The 23,873-nt window shown below is 42.7% G+C and overlaps 1 long non-coding RNA gene across 1 annotated transcript in view; it reads left to right on the plus strand.

Annotated features, from left to right (window-relative positions):
• The window catches only part of LOC142828038 (uncharacterized), a 78,311-nt gene extending 64,919 nt beyond the window's left edge, over positions 1 to 13,392 (plus strand). The window contains exon 4 of the long non-coding RNA XR_012902959.1: positions 13,268 to 13,392. This is a non-coding gene — a long non-coding RNA (uncharacterized LOC142828038). The remainder of the gene's footprint in view (positions 1 to 13,267) is intronic.
• Positions 13,393 to 23,873: the final 10,481 nt, after the last annotated feature.

Here is a 23,873-nt window from a genome sequence, read left to right on the forward strand (position 1 = left end):
GGTGATTAATTATGCTTTGAGGAGATCTCTGACTTGATTTTCCCTCTTCTCCTGAAACCTCTGTAGGAGAAATATGGTTGGAAACAGTCTATGCAACAACACAGATGATTTTTTTTGTCTCTCGAAAAATGGAACAGTACCTTCCCACAGATATGGATTATCATTCCACATCTAAGCTGTTCTCCTACTTTCAGATCAATTTGTACTTTATTGAGCCATTTGGTGTCATCTTAGAATGCTAACTTTTGCCCTTTCAAGGTCATTTGTCTCTGTCCATTTGTAAAGTCAGCAAAAATCACTGTTCTCCAGCCCCCCCTCCCCCACACTAATCTGTCTAGTGGAGGAAATGATAAGGTGGTGTTATGTGTGACATTCCTTTAATACAAGTCTCCAGTAATTTCACGAAGATTCTGAAAATCTGGGGTGGGGGGAATTTCAAAGGGGTTGTAAAATTCAAGTTTGAAAGCAATCAAGGGAAAGCTTGAAGTTTGTATTCTGGTAATGTCCCCTCTTCTTGAATCTATTTACTGAAACAGTCCACTGCTACTGGAGGGGGAAATTAATAATAATCTAAGTAGGCTCCCAAGCAGTGGCTGGCCATGAGTCTGAATTGGAAGGACGATTTATCTCCTTAGCCACTTTGAAGCCTTTTAGCCTGGAGGAGATTCCTTGTCTAATGAAATTAATTGAATGCATATGTAGTGTGGGTACTACGGCTGAAGTTCAGCTGTTCTTCTTATTTAGAATTTCAATTCACTGTCCAAATTATTGTGTGCGCGCAAGCCATCTACATCCACACACACAAATGCATACACAACCACACATACACCAAACTGCACACTCTATACACCATCACATAGCAGTGTGCACACACAAAGAACCAGCCATAGACATATCTACACTTGCAGATTCATGAATGCCCTGCATGCTTACACACAACACCACTCCTCACCCATTCATATGTTACTCTGATGCAATCACACTTCTAGGGTCATGACTGTCTATAGACAATCACACAAACCACCAGGGCTGCTCAGAGGTTTTTGGGAACTCAAGGCCAAAATCTGAAACTAAGGCTCCTCCCCTTTCTCAAAAAATTACCATGTAGCACCTTAGAGACTAACAAAATATATATATATATATATATATATATATATATATATATATATACACACACAGGCAGTCCCCGGGTTACGTACAAGATAGGGACTATAGGTTTGTTCTTAAGTTGAATTTGTATGTAAGTCGGAACTGGTACATATTGTAGGGGAAATTCTAGCCAAACATTTCTCCAGAGCTCAGTTTTATTCTCCCACATCTCACTTCCCTCAGTCCTTTATTCTCAAGCTGAGGTGTCTGCTGAGAAAAGCCGCTCTGCGTCTCCCTGGTCTGCTGGGGGGAAGCAGCTAGTGCAGGGTTGCCTCACCTCATTTGTAAGTAGGGATCCAATGTAAGTCAGATCCATGTAACCCGGGGACTGCCTGTATATATATAGTATCATGAGCTGCAATAAACTCTGTTGCCAACTCTGTCCATGCGTCTATACAAGCGACGCCATCACAGGACCTAACCACATAAGCCACCACATCAGAGGCTCATACAACTGTACATCCTCTAATGTGATCTATGCCATCAAGCCATCAAGTGCCAGCAATACCCTTCAGCCATGAATATTGGCCAACTGGACAGTCGCTACGACAAAGGATTAATAGACACAAATCAGATATTTGAAATGGTAACACATAGAAACCTGTTGGACAACATTTTAACCTGCCTGGACACTCTTTAATGGATTTAAAATTAGTCATTCTTTTGCAAAGTAATTTCAGGAACCAGCTACAGAGAGAGAGAGAGACTGTGGACTGGCCTTCATATGCAAACTTGACACCTTCAACCAGAGATTAAACAAAGACTTGAACTGGGCGGGCCATTACATTCAACACCCAAATGACATAAAAAAACTAAGTATCGGACACTTACAGCCCACTTTATTAGCCTCATTTAACACGGACACTATAATTGACAGTTTTTTCACTCTTCTCCTCTCCCCTCTTTTTCTGCTTTAAATTTTGGGGCTTCTGTGTCTCTTGCTCCACTCATCTGAAGAAGTGAGTTGTGCCCACAAAAGCTTATGATACTATATATATTTTTGTTAGTCTCTAAAGAGCTACAGGACCACTCGCTTTTTAAGGTTTTTTTTTACAAAAAATTAAGTAAATTTATATTAATCATGATTCTGTTTCAGCAGCCCTCATCCCACCTTTGTCAATTTTTATGTTTTCTCTTTTGACCGTATTATCTGATTTTTGGACTGATTTAGTGTACGTGGCTCCTGGATCTCACAAAAGCACTAGTGTTTGCCTTGGCATGGACATTGTGTTATGTGGACAGCCAGCAGCCTGTCTCCTTGCAAAGAGACGCACATTTGCTATGTAAGGACTGGATGCATTTGAGGAATGATGATGCCCTCGCAACTCTGGGAGGTGTAGTAGTGTTTGCGTGATAATCTCATTTCTGGAGAAGAATAACACACTTGTGTAGATACTTATTTTTCTACAATGGAATTTTACTACCCAGTTACAGAGAGAGACTGCTGAATTGGAATTCATTTACAAATTTGACACTGTCACCCTAGGCTTGAATAAAAATATAAACTGGTTAACATACTACAAAGCCAATTTCCCTTGTCTTTGACATTCACATTTTCACATCAAAAGCTATGAATGGGAAACATCCAACCCACTTAATTAGCTTAACACAGGGCCTATGATTGATAGGTAACTGCTTTTGCTGTTATATATATCTTGGATTCTGTTATTTCCACTCCAACTCATCAGATGAAGTGGATTTTGCCCAACAAAAGCTCATGATCCTATATATTTGTGTTAGTTTCTAAGGTACCACAGGATGACTTGTTCTGGAATCTAGGCAGACACATGTGGAAGATTTTACATTTTCCGTTAAGATTGCTCGGATATCAGTGCCAAGTGAAGCAATCTCTGCATGAAGAAAGCCTGATTTTTTCAAAGAGGTCTCAAGTTGGCCTCCCACTTTGCATTTGCAAAAATGTGGGCAGATAGTTGGGGTGTAGCTGACAAAGTCTTTAATGCTAGCAGTAACTACTGAGTTGTGCAGCCCTCATCCAAAACCCAGTGAAATCAAAAGCAGTCTTTCCATTCACTTCAGCGTGCTTTAGATCAGGTCCTATGCGCAGTCACGTAGTTAGGTGAAGAAAAGATGCCATCTGCTCCTGCAAATATTTGTGTCCAGGTCCCAGAGAGAAGGTACTTGCAATCAGGCCCTTTGTCTGCAGAGTACCGTCCTCGCTTCAAAGAAAAGGTGTGATATAAATGTAAATCTTTGTTATTCCAGGGCTTGGCAAACAATGGACTGCCTTGAATGTGGTGCATATAAAAGAAAATCTGTATTCTGGGAAGGAAACAAATGGCTTTTATTGGATTTGCAAAGGGATCCATTCCACTGGCTTTAATTCATTCATTGTTGTGCAGAGACACTGCAGTTCCTGTTTTGCAGAGTTGTTTTTAATCTAAAGTAGCCCCTCCTTGCAGCCTTCTCTTCATACCTCACATATCTGCTTAACAAACCTTTCCATAGACTTCTCAAAATGTGTTACTTTGCCTCCTGCTTTTCCCCTTTCCCCGACAAATGCCGCTGTTACTTACAGTCAATTAAAAAAGCAACTCCATTCTGTTTCTGTGTTCTTTACCACTGGAGTACTTAATCATAGGGCAAATCAATACATATTCTAACTCTGCTTGCCCTGCTTTGCTGGGGTGAAAAGGCCAGTGGTAGAGATGGGGATTTAGAGTGGCTTCTTTTTTTGTGAACATTCTGAGATTAGTGTGAGTTAAAGCTTTTCACCTGGCCAAATTCCAGCTAATTACTTTTCTTCTCTCTCTCTCTCTCTTAAAGCAGAACAAAACATTTCCCCATTATCTGAGCATCTATTTAAAGCAAACATGTTCTTTCCCAGACAATGCCTAAGCATCCTAGGGGTCCTGGCAACAGATGCTTAAATATCAGACATACATGGCACATTAGCACCCTCTATAGGTGAAGATGGAAATGAATGGTGGGGCCATAGAGAGGCTGGGGATATTGAAAGGAGAGAGTTAGTGACTCAGGGCTATGCCACCGTGTGTAGCATCTAGTCCCAGATCCCTTAACCATCTGGCTGGAGGGGAATAATATTGAGGCAGCACATTCAGCCCCACACTGGGGAAGAAAGACATTGGCAGCCACCCAAGTGATCACTCTTCCTACCAAAGCACAGAGCGTGGCATTGATGATCTCTAAAAAAAGCCCTGCCCTCCTTGCTGTCGCAGCGACATGGGCCAATGAAGAAGGGATGGGAGAAGGGGAAGGGCTTTTGTGGGATCACCTACAGCCACATAATACAGAGATGTCCGGGGCTCTCTGATTTAAGTGTGAGGGAAGCTCAGAGATAGGAGGGCAGGAGCAAACCCATGAGGGTGACGCTTTCTGTTTTCAAGTCACATGAAAACCTTCCCTCTGGGAAAAATGATGAAGTAGCAGAAAAATCTGACGTGCTCATCAAATATCCCCCTGTCCCTCCTCCCTGCATGTTATCCCTGGCTTGCGTCTGCTGTCCATTTATTCCCTTCTGCTGGCTTCAAATAAAAAAGGGAGCTGGGGAGATTTTGCTTTTCTCTTTCAGTGGCAATGGAGTGGCCTTGAGTGCAGGCATGTCTGTGTATACTTGAGCAGAATACAGATTTGAATCTTCTTTATGTGCAGAACTACGCTTCCACGCACTACACACACACCTTCGGCAACTGACTACAAGGTGCACAGGCTGGAAGGGAATTAGTGACATTGTACTGTACTAGAGCCACTTGGGTCTTTAGCCTGTGAACTCCACAGGGCAGCTATTATATTCTTAGCTGGCCAGCGGACCAGCTGTACCACACCAATAATTCTTGTTATCACTAATGCATACCGTGACACCTGGACAAAGAGTGACCTCCAAAAGGCAATCCTGTCCAAATTTCCTTCAGCCTTCAAGTACAGATGTATTTGACTTTATGTTACAGAGCCACTTGATTTCTGCAGTTTCACTTAGTTACTTACAATGGGTATCATGTCCCAGCTTGTGCTCCCTCTAATCTTTTCCATCCATGTGTGGATTTTTCTATCCATGTGTGGAATAAAATTTTATGTGCACTGAGGCATGTGTGAATGTGCACCATCAGTAGAAACAAAACCTAGCTGTGGGTGCTCTGCTCATCTGATGGGCAGCATTGGAATCAATCCTGGGTGGCTGCCCAAACACACAGTTTACAGGGAACACTGCTCAGGTCCATGTTCATGGCATTGTGATGAGGCATACCCACCCCGCACTGGTCAGGAAGGGGTTAACTCATCCCTGAGGGTGAAAGAGGCCACACCCCCTTTAGCTTACTAGGCATGCTCAGGCTGCTCTAATATATGAGAGAGCAGCTCAGCTCAGTTGGAGCTGGGGGCTGGAGGGAGAGGACGTGGACGTGGACGTGGACGTGGACGTGCTGAACCAGCTCCATGCAAGCCCCAGTGCTTACCCAGAGGCCAGGACACTACCACACAAACTGAGGACGGGACAGCTCTTGAGACCTTGCTGGGTTTAAGGAAAAGGAGCAGCACCCAAAACACAGAGGGATGTGGTGAAACAGAGGCCTACCAGTGAGCCAAGAAGCAGGAAGCAGCCCTGGAGCCGCAACAGCAACCAGAGTGAGTGAGCCTTTGGTAATGGTCTGCGTGGTGCGGATTGGATTCCCTGCTGACTCAGGGGTGTGAGCAAGCCACCGGAGTCAGCGTGTTGTGGTCAGGAATTCCCACTGATTCTATGGCATGAGCAAGCCACTAATGGGCTCCCGGCTGGGGTCCAGTTGTGTGGGTGGGCCTAGACCCCCATGCTGAGGGGTAGGAACACATACTTTGCGCTTACTGACTAACTCTTTAACAGACTACTCACTTCGGGTTACGCCATGACTAGTGAACTGGGTTGTTCTGACCCCAGAGGGCAAACTATAGACTTGGACTCAGGGAGGAACATTGGACTGAGCAGCCGGGAAAGGGGGGTGAGCATTGGACCTCAACCCTTGGGTTGCTTTGGGAGAGGCTATTGGACGGGGGCCCTCCTATCAGTAGGGATAATTCAATGGGATAATTCCTGGGACTACCAGGTGGAAGATCTCTGGTGAAGTGGCTGCACCGTGACAGGCACAAATATGGAACCCCTTGGGTTGTTGGAGCCTGAAGCATATTGTTCAGTTGATTGGTCAGGCAGAACTTGCTTCTTTCAGAGACCCAGTGGGAAGGGCTAGACTGGAGGGGGCACCTGGGTCAGTGTTCATGTCATGCTTCTCATCAGTATCTGGGATGGAATGGGCAAGCTAATGATCCAACCAGTGGACCAAATTCAGGGATGAATTCTGGTCATGTGCCACCAGAGGCATGTTGTGCATATACTAAGAAGTTAGAGACCCAATGAAGCCTGAATCTTAAGGCCTTTTACTGGGACTGTGATGCTTGCCAATGCGCTAAGAATGTAAGTCTGGAAATCTAAAGATTGTGAGAAAATCACTAATGGCCTTGTCATGGCTTCTTCCCCACTCTGGCATGATAAATGCAGAAGTGGGGGCCAGCAAGTGTACCCCAAAGCCTTATCTACCAGGCTTTGGTATAAAACTTCCCCCAAAATCTTAAAAACCTAGATCTTGGGAATAAAACTTCCGCTGCCACCACCCAAATGTTGATAAAGAAATCAGGGGGAAGATCATTTGGGAAATCTCACCCCTAAGATAAAAATCAAGGCACACAATTAACCACTGCCAGGTTAATAAAAAGAAAAGAAAGAACTTTTATTATTACAACAATATTCCTGTTGCAAACATAATGACTAGATAGGGAGGTAACAAAATATACTCATGGAGAAACTCCATGGGCCTAGAACTTAGTTACAAAGAAAAGCCAAAACATCTTTTAAGCAGTGCCAGATCTCAGATCCCATACCCAATCCTTAAAACAATAAAACCTAACAAAACTACTTAAACTTTACCCTACTTACAGAAAATGAAGAATGGTGTCTTGGAGAGAGAGAGAGACATGCTTGTCCCTCTCTGTAGCTGCAGAGAACTCTCTCAGGGTATGTCTACGCTACCCCGCTAGTTCGAACTAGCGTAGACATGTTGTCATCCGCAGTTGCAAATGAAGCCCGGGATTTGAATTTCCCGAGCTTCATTTGCATGAAGCCGGCCGGCGCCATTTTTAAATGCCGGCTAGGTCGGACCCTGTGCCGCGCGGCTACACGTGGCACGGAGTACAGCTAGTTCGGATTAGAAGCCTAATCCGGCAGAAGAATATCTAGGCAGAAGAATATGGTTTGGTCCTTGGTCTATTGAAAGTCAGTCTTTTCAGTCCTAATGAAGACAGTCCTGTTGTTTCTACAGGGGAACAAATAAAAACCCCAGATGCTGTCTGGTAGGTGAAGTAACAAGTTGCATTGATTGCATAAAAAAAAGCCTTGAATGTTTAATAACTTCCCACTATACTTTCCCCATCTGCCCTGCAGGGAAATGTAGGACTGGAAGAGGAAAGGACAGCTGGGTTGTGGGAGGGTCTCTAGTTTTTCCTATACCCATGGCATGAAGAAGCTTGATAGCCAGAATATCTCGCACATCGTTGAACAGCTGGCCCAATATGCAATGATCCTGCCAGTCAGGGAAAAGGGGAACACTTTCTGGCAAAAACCACAGGAGAAAGTGACAGCTGAGTTGTGATTCCAAAGTGAGATGATTATCCCATATAATCAAACCATCACTGATTGAAACTGAATGATTTCCACCTTTCCTCCCCTGGTATTTGGGCTGTACTGTCTCTTGGTAGGTCCCTATTTTACATTGTTTCCTCCTGCCTCATTCACTTGCTTGTGCGGCAGTGCATTCCTACCTGCAGGAGACTACAAAGAGACCAAGCGGACCTTTCTTGGCAGAGCTAACATCTGCCTTTGCACAGCAGGTGCTCTTTAGAACAGCTGTACCAAAGCTCTGGAGTGAAGGCACCTTCTAAGGTGAATTATAGATGAATCTGTAATATTTGTGACTTTTTCTTCATCCCCTCCCTAGGTGAAAGACTTGAAACAAATATCTGAGGCCAGATTCTGCACTGTATCTCATGAGAATGTTGCCCAGAGGGAAGTGGGGGGTCTCTGAAACTTGTTTCCTACTTAATCTGTCAGTGCCTGTGTTTGTTGACCTGCGTGGCTCATTTGTTCAGGCTGATTCGGGGGGTGGGGAGCATATTGGAGGAGGTTTTTGGGCATTAATTTGTCAGGTAAGTTGTTTTGTCAGCAACAGGTAACAAAAGTCTAGCTGATATTTAGCCCCCATGTCTTGTCCTTCATTTTTGCAAATGCCCTGGAGGTTAACAGAGAGGCAGGTTCCATGAACAGTAACAAACAAAGATATTCCTCCTCTATAGTTGGCTTGTACTGCTCACAACCCTCCTCCCCCCACCTTTCTCAGAAGCAGGCTGCTTAGATAGGGGGCATCCTTTTCCAGCTACCTGCAGTGGAGTCGCTGTTAGGAACTGGCAGGAAGCTGAAGAACCTCGACAGCTAAGCACTGAAGCGAGTCCAGTCTCCTTGCAAATGATGATGATGAGAGAGTAGGGGTGAGCATCATTTTTCATTTTGTCCCATAGTGCCTGCCAGCTTTCCAGAGGTTAAGAAAACAAATGGCCTGTGGGCACAGCAAAGATCAGGAGAGCCAGCAGCTAAGCAAGAGAACTGGCTCTCCTTTCCCTCCGCAGCAGCTGTTAGCCCAAGGTGCTTTCATTAGCTATGGGCTGGGATTTTGGGGGCACGTTTTGTATTTCACTTCAGCCAGAGGGAACTCACACCTATTACAGGAAAAGTGATGAGTCTAATCGGCAGCAAGGAGAGGGACCGACCAGCTGAGACACACATGGCCCCAGTTTGCCGAAATGAGAGCCATAGGTCCCTAAAAGAGAGGATGGAAATCTGACCAGTTATGTGGACAACTAGCAGGCATCTCTGGGGGCTGTCCGTTGTTCCCTCTGGAGACACCTCACAGGACAGATGAACCCCCACTTCTTTCCCTTAGAATCTGGCTTGTCTTGGAGACCTGCCAGGGTAAAAGCAGGCTGTGGGGGGACATTGCAGGGAGCTGGCTTTCCATGCACACAGGAAAGCACTGCATGTCCAAGAACTGAGACAAGGCATGGCTCACGGTGCAGATCATCTCCCTGTATCTGCCCACAGTGCTGGACTAGGGAGGTCCAACCTGTAGATGAAGCAAGATGTAGTTTTAGCTTCCACTTGCTATTTAACAAAACACAGCTGTCTTATTATTATAGCTAAGTTTCCTCAGGACTTCGCATTAAGTTTCCTCCCTTAATACTAGTCTGAATTCATTGCCCATTCTTTGCAGTCTGGTGGAGAGGTGTGTGCATATTTAATATGTAACTGAAGCAGACACTTCATTCTAAAATCTTCATTTGCATGTCTTTTTACCTCACCACTCTGCTTCCCTGGCATCCTCCCTCTCAAGTCAAGTCTTCTGATTTCTCCACCAGAAAATTAGAGAAACAATCCAAAGAGATGCCATGGATTGCAGTTGCATTCTATAACTCTGTGCATTCGCCTTGATTTCTCCCTGACCATAATAGGAGTTGGTGAGCAGGAAAGGGGGAAGTCTTTTTGCATTATTCAGATAGGACAATGAACACATGAGAGCTGCAATCAGCATAGGAGAAACACATTGTGCGGGGAGAGAACAGAGGGCTTTCCCATTTGGCGAGAGCACTTCCTAGTAGTTACACATCAGGAGTCAGGGAATCTGGATTCTAGCTCTGGAACTCTCACGGTTGTGCAATGAGTGGGGGCTGGGAATAGAATCCAGATTGTCTGATGCCCAGTGGCCTGCTTTGTGCTGCCTTTATATGGCAGGGACCTTGTGGCTTCACGGTAGCTTATCTGATCCAAATCAGGTGATCAAAATTTTAAATCACACAGGGATCAATGCTCACTTAGCAGCAATCAGCACGGCAGTGCTCCACATGATGCGCGAGTGGCTTGTCACAGTTACACATAGTTGACTTCATCTGAATGAAATTCTATGTCTTTTGTTATGCAGGAATTCTAGTTCAATTATCATTATTGTCCCTCGGGGACTTTAAATCTATGAACTGATTTATCTACAGAGACAAAATACAATTACCATTTAAGCTGTCTTTAGAAGTCCCAGGTAAAGACAGTTTTACTGTCTACATTAATATATAGTTACATTACCAACCCCTGCCCCCCCCCCCAAAAAAACCAACCTTTCTTAAAAGAGCATTATTGAAATCACAAAGTCAAACACTGAAAAGATAACCTTAACATTGGCATTTCCTGACTAGCAACCTCAGTTCACTCCCCTTGTACCTGTACATTATGACACTGTCTTCCAGTGGCGGATTTAGAGTTTGTGGGGCCCTGTGCTCAGCTTCATTTTTGGTGGTCCCCCCTCCCCCCCGGAACCAAGAAAAAAGAACATTCACTCTTCCTGCCCCTCCCATGTTTCATTCTTTTTTCCTCTTCCTCCTCCTATATTATAAGTAATAAGAAGTAAATGAAAATAAAGTGAGGTACCTTGATTGTTTTTGTAGTTTAACTTTTTTTCCACAGACCACTTGAAAATTGCTGAGGGTCTCGGTGGACCACTTAATGATATTTCCAAATATTGTTTTTACCATTAGCTAAGTATTGTAAAGTGCTTTGGATAAGAGTACTTTATATAAAAAAAAAAATCTTTCCCCAGTCCACCTGAATGGAGTTCTCAGAGCACAGTTTGACAACTTCTGGTTTAGATGGAAGCTCGTATTTAAAAACATGAAAAATGTGTAAAAATAAAATGTGTAGATGATGCATGAATGGAAAAATAAAAGTTAACATTCTCTGAAGTACTGTATTCAATTAAAAAATTATTAATGTAAAAGGTTTTTACACCTTTTCTTTACAAAATCATCAAATCATTGTAAGTAATATTTTTAGAGGCACTTTCAATTGTCAATATTGCCAAACTTGTCAAATGTTTTTGACTCATCATATTTAGCAAATAATTTTTAACTCGCTTCGATACAGAAAAAGAAGGTTCATCAGAAGCATTTGTCACAGGTATTATTAAAAATATTTTCAGAATGATTTCTACATTTGGAAAGGTTGCCTGCAAACCATCATGTACAAGTCTATACAAATCAACTGGTGATCTTGAAGCATAAACCTCATCATTTTTGATAAAATGAATGAAATGTTTCACTTCATCTTCAGAAAGATTTGTGTTTATATTCTCTCAGTAGAATTCACTTAATATCTGACTGTAGTGGCTTTTAGTATCTTCATCCATGGTTCTGTCAAAAAACATGCAAAATAAATCAACAGTTTTCTTTAGAGATTCACCTTTACTCTGCAATTGTACTATTATTGTGTCACAAATAACATTGACAGTCTCAATGATGATATTCTCTTTCCCTTTTAAACTGATTTTATTGTCTCTAGTTTCATCAAAGTAATTTCCTGGTTTTTTTACGTTTCTCATCAGATATATCAGAGGAACCTATATTTTCTGTTAGTGTTAGTGCCTCTGCTTCCATGGACCTATAGTCATGTTGAACTTCCATGACAAAATTTGTGACTGAGGCCAAAAGTTGTGCAGCATTCAATAAATTCATATCAACTTTTTACTGTGATTTGCTGCTGGCATTAATTCTTTGAAGTAAATGGTTTCACAAAATAATAAAAACAGCAATATCATACTATTTAAACTTTTCTGCTGAGGATTTTGCTTCAGTTTTCACATGTAGTTTTTCAGAATGTGATGTGGCTAGGTCTAATAAGGTTCTCTTTATAACATCATAGTTCATTTTCAATGCCAAAATAGCATCTGCATGAATAGACCACCTTGGTGTCACAAATTCTTTTGATTGTCAAATGTTTTCCATTTGCTTGCTCCAAGCGTGATTGCAGCATACTCTACTGATGTGTGGAAATCGAAAAAAAGCATACATGTTTTGAATGAAATAAAAAAAAATGTATAGCTCCCTCACAAGATGCAGCTGGAGTGTTGCAGATTGAATTTAAGGAATGGCTGGAACCTGATATGAATGAAGAGAGGGATTTGCATTATTCAGTCTTGCCTGTAGACCTGTATATTTTCCTGCCATATTTGCAGTGTTATCAAAGCTCTTCCCACAACAATTTTTGACGTCCAAACCTAAATTTGCAAAGATTTCCAAAATCGTTGTCTCTAGCTATTCCGGAGTATGGGATTTTAGTAGGACAAACCAAAAATCACTCTACAACTTCACCATTGCCACTCATATATCTTAAAAATAATATTAATTGGTCTACATGACCCACATCTGGTGTTGAATTGACTATTATGGAATAGTACTTGGCATCCTTTACTTCATCAGTGAATTGGTTTTTGAGCTGCTCTGTCATTATAGTAGTGAATTCATTGCAGGTTTGAGCCACAATACTGACAATTTTTCAAATGTTCATTGAGAAAATTGTCAAATTCACTAAGATATTCAAGGAAGGTTAAAAAATTACCTTTTAAATTTAACACTGATGACTCATCATGTCCTCTTATAAGTAGTACCAAGAAAGACAGAAGTTTCACTGTGGCAACAATACATGTCAGCACTCTCCTCCAACAAGAACACTCCTTCTCCAACTGAGTCAATAACGCAGAATCAATTCTTCTGGATAATTTACATCTTTCAACAAACTTACACATAGCATTAACATGAGCTTTGGAAGTTTCATGATCAGCAATGTCTCTTGAAACATTTCTCCAATTCAAGTGCCCCTTGACAAATGTTTCTTTTATTTTACTATGGTCGGGGAATAATTTGCAAACATAACAATAGACTGCCGTGATAGTTTCCAAAAAAAAAAAAAAAAAAAAAAATCAACCAATTTCTCATTTCTGTGGTCCCATTTTTGTTCATCATCAGAAAATGGGACTCATGAAGATCTCTAAATTGCTTTCATCCTCCAACCTCATATTCTTTTTTTATCACATTTTTCATCTTACCTATTTTTTTTTCAGTTTATTTACTAAGAAATATTCTATCATATCCAACTAAACAGATTTTGGCCATAATGCAATGTCTTCAGGGTAAGTTTCTTCCCTTACTTTGACAAAATTACCAATATGTTGTGGTTCCATTGTCATTGCAGAGCGCACCAGTTCAACTTTTGCAGTCGTCATCGTATCCCCGCAACAGGGCAAGTGATCAGATAATTGAGAGATTTCTTCACCCATACTTTTTGATGAATGTTCTCCATTCAATACTTCAAAGATTTTTAAAATAAGATTCTTAGCACTATCTTTTTGTCTCACCTTCATTTTTGTGTGTTTTTGACTGCCAGGCTCATAGTATCTCTTTATTACTGCTAAAAAACTGACCTTTATTTTTAGACAGATTAAAATGTCTGAAAGAGCAGGGGTGTAGCTGCGGGTAGGCCCTGGTTTTGCGGAAAACAGATGTCAGCTGTCTACACTGACCCTTTTGCCCGAACGGGAGCAGCATAGTATTTCCACAAAAAGCACTGATTTCTTACAGTAGGAAGTCAGTGCTTTTGCGGAAATTCAAGTGGCCAGTGTAGACAGCTGGCAAGTTTTTCCGGAAAAGCGGCTGATTTTGCGGAAAAACTGGCCAGTCTAGACACAGCCGGTATGTTGTATTGCATTAAAGCTGGTTCTTTGATATGTGGTAGAGTTCTGGCTCTCATGAGTCAGAAGTAGCAAGTACTAGGTGTGATGCAAGTTGTTTTGTAGGATGAAACCTTATTTGCAAGCTCCTTGAAACATGCATCTGTCTACAAACCCTGAAGCCATGTGTTAATTTTTTCTGGGGCTTCTACTCTTTGAGTTTTGTTAGTTTCTAAGGTGCTGCAGGACCATTCATTAAAAACATGTTTCAGTTACAGATTAATACAGCTAACCCTCTGAGTCTTTGAGAGGTGACACACACAAGGTGAAAGTTTCAAACCAGGAGAACATTTATCTGTTTTTACAGCACAGATTCTAAACATTCCCCAGAGAAACTGTACAAGCCTTAGGGAATGCCTTTTACTTGCCTTTCCAGTGTCAGTAAATATTGTATCAGTCATGCTCTCCTTGCAAATACTAATTGTAGTTCACTCATAGATTGGTTTAGCACAGGGGTGGACAATAATTTTTGATGGGGGGCCCACTTCAAGATTTTGGAAAGTGGTCAAGGGCCACATTCTTCTATGATATTAATCAAGGAGGTGTGGGGTTTGGGATGCAGGTTGGATGCAGAAGGGAGCTTGGGGTAAGGGACTGGAGTGTGGAAGGTGGTGTGGGGTCTGGGAGGGAGTTTGAGTGAAGGAGGCAGTTGTGACCTGGGGCAGGGGATTGGGATGCAGGGGTTTGGGTTGTGACCTGGGGCAGGAGACTGGGGTTCAGGGTCTGGGAGGGGGTATGGGTTCAGGAACGGACAGAGGTTTTTGGTTTATGTGAGGCAGGGGGAAGAAGGGTGGGGGCAAGGGCCAGGGGAAGGGAGGGGCTGGAGTGCCAGAGGCAGACTCTGCCTGAGAGACTTACCTGGGTGACTCCTGGCCAGGAGCCAAGCAGGTTTTTCAGGCAGCCTGTTTTTCAAACAGGCAACTTCCATTGGCCAAAAATCAGCCAATGAAATTGTGCTGGGGGTGTGCATGAAGCACCACTCTCCTCTCCCTCAGGCTCACAGCTGAGAAAGAGAAACGGCTGCGGCAGCCTTTCTGAGCAGTATGGGGGGGGAGGGGTGACGGCATTGGGCAAGCAGGGAGTCCGGATCCGGCCCCCAGGCCATATTTTGCCCAGGCCTGGTTTAGCATCTTAAAGATGAATTATGTGTGGATAATATGCATTTTGGTGTGTTTACTAGCTTGAGTTGTTAGAAAGGATGATGATACATGTACTCCAAGGGTAGTGTTAATTTTCTTTTTTATTTGATTTCATATTAAATATAATAAGCATTGCTTCTTGTTACCTGTCCCTTGTTTTAATATATTTTCTTCCACACATATGGACTGATATATATGTGTTTGTGTTTTGTTTGTATTGGTGGTGGACCTCAATGCACTACCTCAATATTGATGTTGCAAATAAGAAATTTCAACCCACCCAAAAGAAAATTAAATGCACCCAAGGACAGAAAATGTTAGAGGGAACACTCCCTTCCCCATTTGGTGCTTGGCTTGTAATGAGCATGCTCAGTACCATTGCTGAAGCCTCTGTCCTCCCCCCATTGCTCTCACTCTCTCCCCCTCCCCCCCCATCACGGCATACACAGATTGCCCCCCCACAACAAAATCTGACATAGCACCCCTGCCTTCAGCCTCTCTTGTTCATGGCTGGACATGGTCAGTAAACATGAAATTAAAATTTGGCAACTCAACACTTGTGATTCCTGCTGTGTTCTGGTGGTTTGGTTCTCTGCCCCTGAGGCAAGGAGATGAAATCCCTTTTCTGCTGTGGGGAAATGAGTGGCAGTGTGAGCTATTGCCAGCAAGTGTTCCATGTTAACCAGGGCACAGTACACTTCCAAAGCCCTCTGTGATATGGGGGTTAGGGTGCTCAGCTGGGGTGTGAGTGCCCCTGGATCAAATTCCTGCTCTGCCATGCAGGAGGGCCTCTGGAGTATGACAGTAGAACCCTTGTAGCTAATCAAAAGGCCATTTGCAGCCTCTCTAGCTCCTTTAATTAAAGAGGAATTGCTGGTGGGCAGTCAGCTCCCCACACTGCTCTTGTCCTCCAGGATCAGGATACAGGCCCAGGTTGCGGCAGACCCCAGGGCATTCCCTTGCTCTTTTGAGGGGACATGAACTGGGGGCTCCCACCTCCTGAGAAGAGTCACCTGTGAACAATCCTTCTCCTGGTCCCAAGAGAACAACAGCCACTTGAGAAAGAGAGGGGGTTTGGACAAGGATGGCCCACCAAAAAGGACAGTCACCTAGGAGGCAGGAAATCCCTGTACAAGCCCCTGGAGAACAGGCCATTGGGGGTATAACTACACTACAGAATAATGCCAAATTAACATATGTAACTTCAGCTACATTAATTGCGTAGCTGAAGCCAAAGTACCTTAACTTGGCTTTTGGTGCTGTGCACACTGCAGGAAGTTGAGAGAGAACACTCTCCCTTTGACTTCTCTTACTCCTTGTGGAAGCAGGACTACCAGCATTGCCCCAAGTGCCCCTCTCAGTTCAAATTAGCAGGTCTTCATTAGCCTGGAAGTTCAACAGTGGTTGCTTCGATCTTCTCTGTAGTGTAGAAGTATCCCTGGAGGATATGAACCTGCATCTCCTACAATCCATGTTGAGTATCCTAACCACTGGACTAGAGAGCAAGGGTTATGGGTGAAGCTGCTATTTAGGGAGGTAAGCTTCCCAGGCTATGTCTCTGCCCATACTCCATCCCTGCTCTGTCCAGACCCCTTCCTCTTGTCTCTTTCTTCTCTCTGCTCTCCCATTCCAGCCAAATCTCTAAACCCAAATGTAGCAAATGACATTTGGGAACCTCTGCCCCCCCACACACTTTTCTAAAATGTCTTTCTAAAGAAAATGGAACAAAATACAGGACTATGTAGCACTTTAAAGACTAACAAGATGGTTTATTAGATGATGAGCTTTCGTGGGCCAGACCCACTTCCTCAGATCAAATAGTGGAAGAAAATAGTCACAGCCATATATACCAAAGGATACAATTAAAAAAAATGGACACACATGAAAAGGACAAATCACATTTCAGAACAGAACGGGGATGCGGGGGGGGGGGGGGGGGGCAGTGAGTTAATGATATTAGAGGTGGGGAAGGTACATGCCCTTAAAGGGACAAAATTCCTTTTCTTCCAGATAGCTTGACAAATGGGTTTCCTTTTTATTTCTGACTATTTGAGTTACTAGTTTTAAGAAAACCCTCCATGAATAAAATCCTTTGTTATGCCTAAAATCTTTGGAAACACATTTTTAACATAAACATATAGTGACATTTCATTAACATGTCTTATGAAAAATCACACAAAATAAATTAGTGCTCCCTTTTTCTAAAAGCAATGAACTTTATTATGAACACACTGAACCCCCTCTGACTGACTAATTTAAAATGTCTTTCAGTGAGTTTAAATATGTAGTAACCTGGAATGATTGCTTTATGAAGGCTTCAGAGTATATTTAAAATATAAAATTGTCTTAGAAATACTGATGAAGAAAATGTAAAACAGAGAAGGGCTGCATTATGACTTGCCTGTGGCTGACATTTTTTATTCTCAAATTTAAGGCTTTTAATTAGGTACTTTCTGCATGTCCAGCTTTCCCAATCTGGCATGCAATGGAAAAAATGCTCCATTTTCTTTAGTGATAGAAATGTAGCCGTGTTAGTCTAGTGTAGCTGAAACAAAATACAGGACTATGTAGCACTTTAAAGACTAACAAGATGGTTTATTAGACGATGAGCTTTCGTGGGCCAGACCCACTTCCTCAGATCAAATAGTGGAAGAAAATAGTCACAGCCATATATAGCAAAGGATACAATTAAAAAAAATGAATACATATGAAAAGGACAAATCACATTTCAGAACAGAAGGGGGATGCGGGGGGGGGGGGGGGGGAAAGGAAGGTGAATGCCAGTGAGTTAATGATATTAGAGGTGGGGAAGGGGTAGTTTTCTTAAAACTAGTAACTCAAATAGTCAGAAATAAAAAGGAAACCCATTTGTCCAGCTATCTGGAAGAAAAGGAATTTTGTCCCTTTAAGGGCTCTCTTCAACAGGCGGTGAAAGAGGAATGGAGATAGATTAGATAGATAGATAGGAAGGGCAGGAAGATTTTGGAATTGAGTTTTTATACTCTGGTCATTAAAATTAAAATGTTTATTTTAGAGAAGGGTGGACTTTTGAATAATTTATTTAAAAATCCTACATGTTTGAAGATCCAAGCAGTTAAGGCTAAAGCTGAATACTGAGACTGTGCATCTATATATCTATGTAAGGATTTTTTAGAGATGTGATTTTATAATCTTCAGCAACCAACTAATGAAATAATTAAAGAAAATTTTAAACTAAGGCTCTGTAGACATAGTAATGCACAACTGTTTTTGTCAGTAAATTCAGGTTGGCATATGCCTGTTAAATGGTTTCATTATAACTTAATGGCTCTTTTCACAGGTTCACTGTTATGCTAATAGGACTGGCAAGCTGGAAGGCTTTTCACTTTAAAATAATAGATCCACTTGGGATGGGGGGGGAGGGGCAGAGGGAGAGCCACCAGTCTACAAGCAGCAACAGCCTACTGTGGGAGCCTTCAGAAATGGTCAGCATAGAGATAGGAAGAGGGGACAGATTGAGCACTAAGACCCAGCGAAGGCACCGCCTCCCCTTGCCTCTTATACCTGCCACCCATGGCAAAGAGTAATAGCCAGGCACAAGCATTGTTAAAAAAGTACTAAACTCCTGCTGACCCGTAGGAAACGGGCCACTTACTAAGTGCATTGGAAACAGGCAAGCTGCCTAGTGTTGGTGACTCTGAGGTGTGAGAGAGGACCTGGTGCCTGGGGGTCAAGGCTGGGCCAGGGGAGATTGGGGGCGGGGAGGGGGAACGGCCGTCAGGAAGCAGGGCTGGCCAGGAGGGAGTCTGGGGGAACGTGGCTGGCCGGGGGAGATCAGGGGAAAGAACCGGCCGTCGGGAAGCAGGGCTAGCTGGGAGAGGGTTGGGGGGAGCGGGGCTGACCAGGGAGATTGAGGGAAGGAAGCGGCTGGCAGGCAGCAGGGCTGGGTGGGAGAGGGTTGGGGGGAATGGGGCTGGCCAGGGGGGGAACGGGCTGGCTGGGAGGGGTTCAGGGACATAGCGGGGGGTGGGAGGGGAACCAGCAAGTGGGGTGCACAGCTGGCCCGGGCGCATGCAGATCCCGGGGCGCTGCCCATCCCATGCACAGGCCCAGTGGGGCGCACAGGCGAGTCTGGCCCTGGGGATTCCCACCCTGCTCCCCTCCCCTCTGCTATGTAGTTGCTTACTGCCTGGCTGGTAGACACACTCACGCAACTACATACTGATACTCATGATAATAATAAAACTTACTTAATTAGAAAATACTGGACATTTATATGTCCAGTATTTTCTCAATTTGTTTCCCAGACAGAAAGCTCAAATACCAGACTGTCTGTTTCAAAACCAGACCCCTGGAAACCTTATTTCCTCCCATCCACTGAATGAATCTAAGAGGGGGAGCATGTAGACTAATATGGAGAAAACCACAGAAACGCAAAGGGCTAGATCAGTGCAAGAAATAATAGGAGGCAGCTTTCCTTTTCCGGAGTCATTTTAAGCTCTAACTTACATTGAGATTGCTTCATGGCCTGTATTAGCTTTCTAGGAGATGGAAACAGGAAGTTCCAGCCAGGCCTCAACAGGCACCACCTTCCAGAAGTTCGTGGGTACATGGAGAGAGCAGAATGTGCAGATTTGACTCTTCACCTGCTGGGAGGGCTCTGGCCTGTGCCAAAGAATTCTCTGAAAAAACAAGCTACTTTGTATCCACTTTACTCTGGCTCCACAGGCATCAGCTGACCCCCATGCAACTGTAAGGCCCCTCTCCTCCCACATTCAAGGGAATTACTCCTGATTTCCCCAGTGTAAGGGAGAGCCTGCTAATCAGCCCCAATAGTGAGATAACAAAGATAGGGCAAATGTATAGGAATTTAATGGTGATTTCCCAAACGTCGGTGAGTCTGGCAGGATGTCTATGACTTGAACCTGTTCCTATTCTATGAGGGGAGGAGCCTCAGTGTTCGTCCAAAACACTTGGTGCTGTTGTGCACAGTGCTTTAACTCCCGCTTTATTTTTGATGACTGGGAATACTAATGCAGATGGCTCCATTTTGTTAATTAATAAAACAAATACGAATGTGGGGAACCCCCCCACGAAGATAATACCTCACAAAAAGAACCTTTTTCACCTGATTTGACAAAGGAACTTTCATTTAAATTGCCTAATAACAATATTTCATAATGTACCTATGAATCTACTGCAGTATATTTTGTAAGTGTAATGGTAAGCTGAACCCCTAAAATGATGAATCTGCTATTACATCTTCCCTGGGCTACAAGGAAATACTACCACATTTTGGTGAGAATGATTAGTATCTTAGTAACAAAGTGCTTATTAGCAAGATTCTGTAGTATGGTGCATCTAATACACCTGTCTAAAAGCAAAGGAGTCATCAAATTGGTTCAGATCAGTGGTCCAGTTGAACCGGTCCTTTTGGAAGCCAGAGATCAAATGCTACAGATGAAGGTGTCTAACCCTCAAAATAACACCAGTTTTGCAGTAACAGGCTATAGCAGAACCTAATGAGCCTCTATTCTAGCTACCCACTGGAATTGCCGTATGGGGAATGCAAGTCTCCATGCTAACTCATATTCTGTGTATTGTAATGGCTTATATCCCTTCTTCTTTTGTTTCTATTTTTGAGCTTCAGTTATTATTTAAAAAATCATGATGAAACTCAACCTCACATGGCCTAATTAGTGAGCGACAACCTGTCAGGAACTGGATGTCTCCTGCGGCTGGTGCTAGACTACAAAACTCAAAGTTGCCAGTTTGTGTGATGTCTCATGATAACTTGTGTGGGTTTATTTGTTGTTGTAAAACCTCCATGTTAAAAAAAATTCTAGACCTCATGGTGCAGAGACATGTGACACAAATGCACCACAAGCCACAGAAGCCAGAAGGGAAAACAGCCAACCCAAAAAATGACATCCCCAACATTGGTTATTTTTAACTGTCTCAAGATTTTAGGAGCCAGACTTATGATTTTTGAGCACTTGTGAATGGCAATGCTAAGATTGGCATTACTTGATGAGTGGCTCTCTTCTAGTGTCCTGTGGGCCTCTGAAAAGGAGAGAGTGGGCAAGTCCAGATCCAATCTGAAAGGTGTCCATTTACAACAAACCCCTCTAAAACTTCATTTGCACTGCAAAAGCAACAGAATCAAGGGATCCATTTAGAACATGGTAAAAAAAAATGCTGGGTCAGGCTCTCCTTTCACACAAGTCCAGTGAAGTCAATAGAGCTATGCAGATGTACAACCATGGAGTATATGGACTGCAGTGTAGATGAGACTATGTGCTTTCACTGCACTCAAGACTCAGATAACCTAATTTAAGTATACAGTTTAACATTAGACCCAACACCTTAGATCAGTTATCAAACAGTAAGGCCCTGGCTACCCTACACATGTTAGCTGTATCATCAGTGACCAAAAGGGTTTTAACTTGGCCTTCTGCTGCCATTTATGCAGTTGGAATAGCCACATTTTCAAATACCAGTCCTTCGTCCCTTCATCCTTCCAGGTATTTAAAAGAACCAGCATGCAATATATGGTGTGTACAACTTTGGATGAGACATTGAATTGCACACTCCTGCTCCATGTGGAACTTTTTGTGAAGCCATGGATTAGCCCTGAGATCCTTGTCTTCACACTCCCACATGATTATTTGCTGACTGCTAGTCTCCATCACAAAAGTGGCTGCATTTCACAACTGCTGCTGTGTATGTAGCTAGTTTATGAAGCAACTCAAATTCTCTTGGGTGAAGCAGTGCTATCTAAATGTAGGATATTACTATTTAGCCTTGTAGTGCAAAGACTAGGGGAAGCATGTGAATTAGATGTCTCTCCCATCATCAGATGAAGGCTCAGGGAGCATATGTGTGAGTTCTCTCATTAGTGTCAGATTGATTTCTTCAGAAATTTTATGAAACAAAATGTCAGATTCACCAAATTATACAAAAAATACAGCATGTAACACTGTGCCAAGTGCTTCAGAAAAATCTGAACTCTTGAAAGGATTCATAAAATGGTTATCAATGGTTTGCTGTCAAAATAAGGGGACATAAGTAGTAGGGGGTGACATCAGTCCCGGTCCATTACTATTCAATATTTTCATTAATGTCTTGGATAATTGAATGCAAAGTATGCTTATAAAATTTGCAGCTGACACCATGATGGGCAGTGTTGTTAGGTCTTGAAGACAGGGTTAGAATTCAAAACGACCTTGACAAAAATTGGAGGATTTGTCTGAAATCAACAAGGTGAAATTAAATAGAGACAAACGCAGAGTACTACACTTAGAAAAGAAAAAAATCTAAGTATAAGGACAAAGTGGAGAATAATCACCTAGACATTAGGGGTGAGTCTATAAAGCACCCTAAACTTGAAATAAGATATGCAACTATGTAAATTGCGTATCTTATTTAGATTGACTTTTGAAATAGGCTATTTTGAAATTTGATGCATCTACACAGTGCCAAATTTCAAAATAACATGTTATTTCGAGACATTCCTTAACCCTCATGGAACGAGGATTACCTGGATGCCAAAAAAGCACACTTGTGATCTTGAAAAATATTTTGAAATAACAGGTGGCTTGTTAAGATGCGGGGTAGCTATTTTGGGTTACCTCTGGTGTCCCGAAATAGCCATGCAGTGTAGATGTACCCCCTGGTATTGCAGAAAAGAATCTGGGGATTATAGTGGGTCACAAACTGAATGAGTCAACAATATAATGCATTTGTGAAAAGGCTAATATTCTGGGGTGTAGTAATAAGAGTGTCATTTGTAAGACATATTGGGGTCAACTGAGGCCTCTCCAGTTCTTAGGAAAGAAGAAAATTGCATTGAGTTCTGGTGTCACAACTGAAGAGAGGTAGGTGGACAAATTAGAGTGAATCCAGAGGAGAGCAACAGAAATGATAAAAGGTTGAACACACCTGACTGACAAGGAAAGGTAAAAAAACCTAGGCAGGTATAGTTTTGAGAACAGATGATTGAGGGTGTGTGCATGTGAAGGGGACATCATAATCGTCTTCAAATAGGTTACCAGGACAGGGTTATAGATTCTTCAATGGCCATGGATAGCCTAGGACAAGTAGTAACAGATTAAAACTGCAGCAAATGAGATTTAGGTTAGATATCAGGGAAAACTTTTGAACTATAAGTTACATATTGGAACAGGCTTCCGAAGGATTTCTCCTTTCTACCTCTTGGAAAGGGATGCTTCTCATATCACTCCAACATTGCTTAGCATTTGCATTGATTCTCAGCTTACTTAGCATTGGTCACAGCTGTGTGCTGACTGGGCCATAAGTGGATTGCAGGTTGAGAGCCACTGGTTTAGCACCATCAACTGGACATCTGGAAACCTGGGTTCAAGAAGTCCTAGCTCACTGTCTGGTTTATCATCTAATCTCTGTGCCTCATTTTTTGAGCCACACAAGAGTGTTGTGAAACTTAGTTAACGTTTGTAAAATGAGCTGAGATCCTTGGACAAATGGTGCCATAAAAGATCAAAGTATTTGTTGGGAGCTGCTGGACTGACATTTCCCTCCAAGCTGCATGTCTATAATTTCTTTCCTGAGTGTTCCTGTGACAGGTTTTCATCCAGTGTTGGCTTAGACGCCAATGAAGTATCTAGTCTTTCCTTAGGGATACAAACTCATCACTCATGAGCTGAGCTGAAGGAATCAATAAGAAGGATGGACATATCACAAAAATGCTTTGGAAACAACAGGATGATACCATGGCTTATCTAGCCAGAATGCTCTTTAAACACCTCAAATTACATGTGACATTTCCTTTAAAACCCAAGGTCCTATAAAAGAAGAATGCCTTGCTGCACTAAATGGTGATAAATATGCAGGGCAAGTCTTCAGACAAAAGGATTTGTAAAGGTGGTATTAGGCAGCTTGAGAGTTATTGGCAGGAACAGAGCTGTGGTGTGGC

This window comes from Pelodiscus sinensis, chromosome 3, assembly GCF_049634645.1.
Source record: "Pelodiscus sinensis isolate JC-2024 chromosome 3, ASM4963464v1, whole genome shotgun sequence".
NCBI classification, from domain to species: Eukaryota; Metazoa; Chordata; order Testudines; family Trionychidae; genus Pelodiscus; species Pelodiscus sinensis.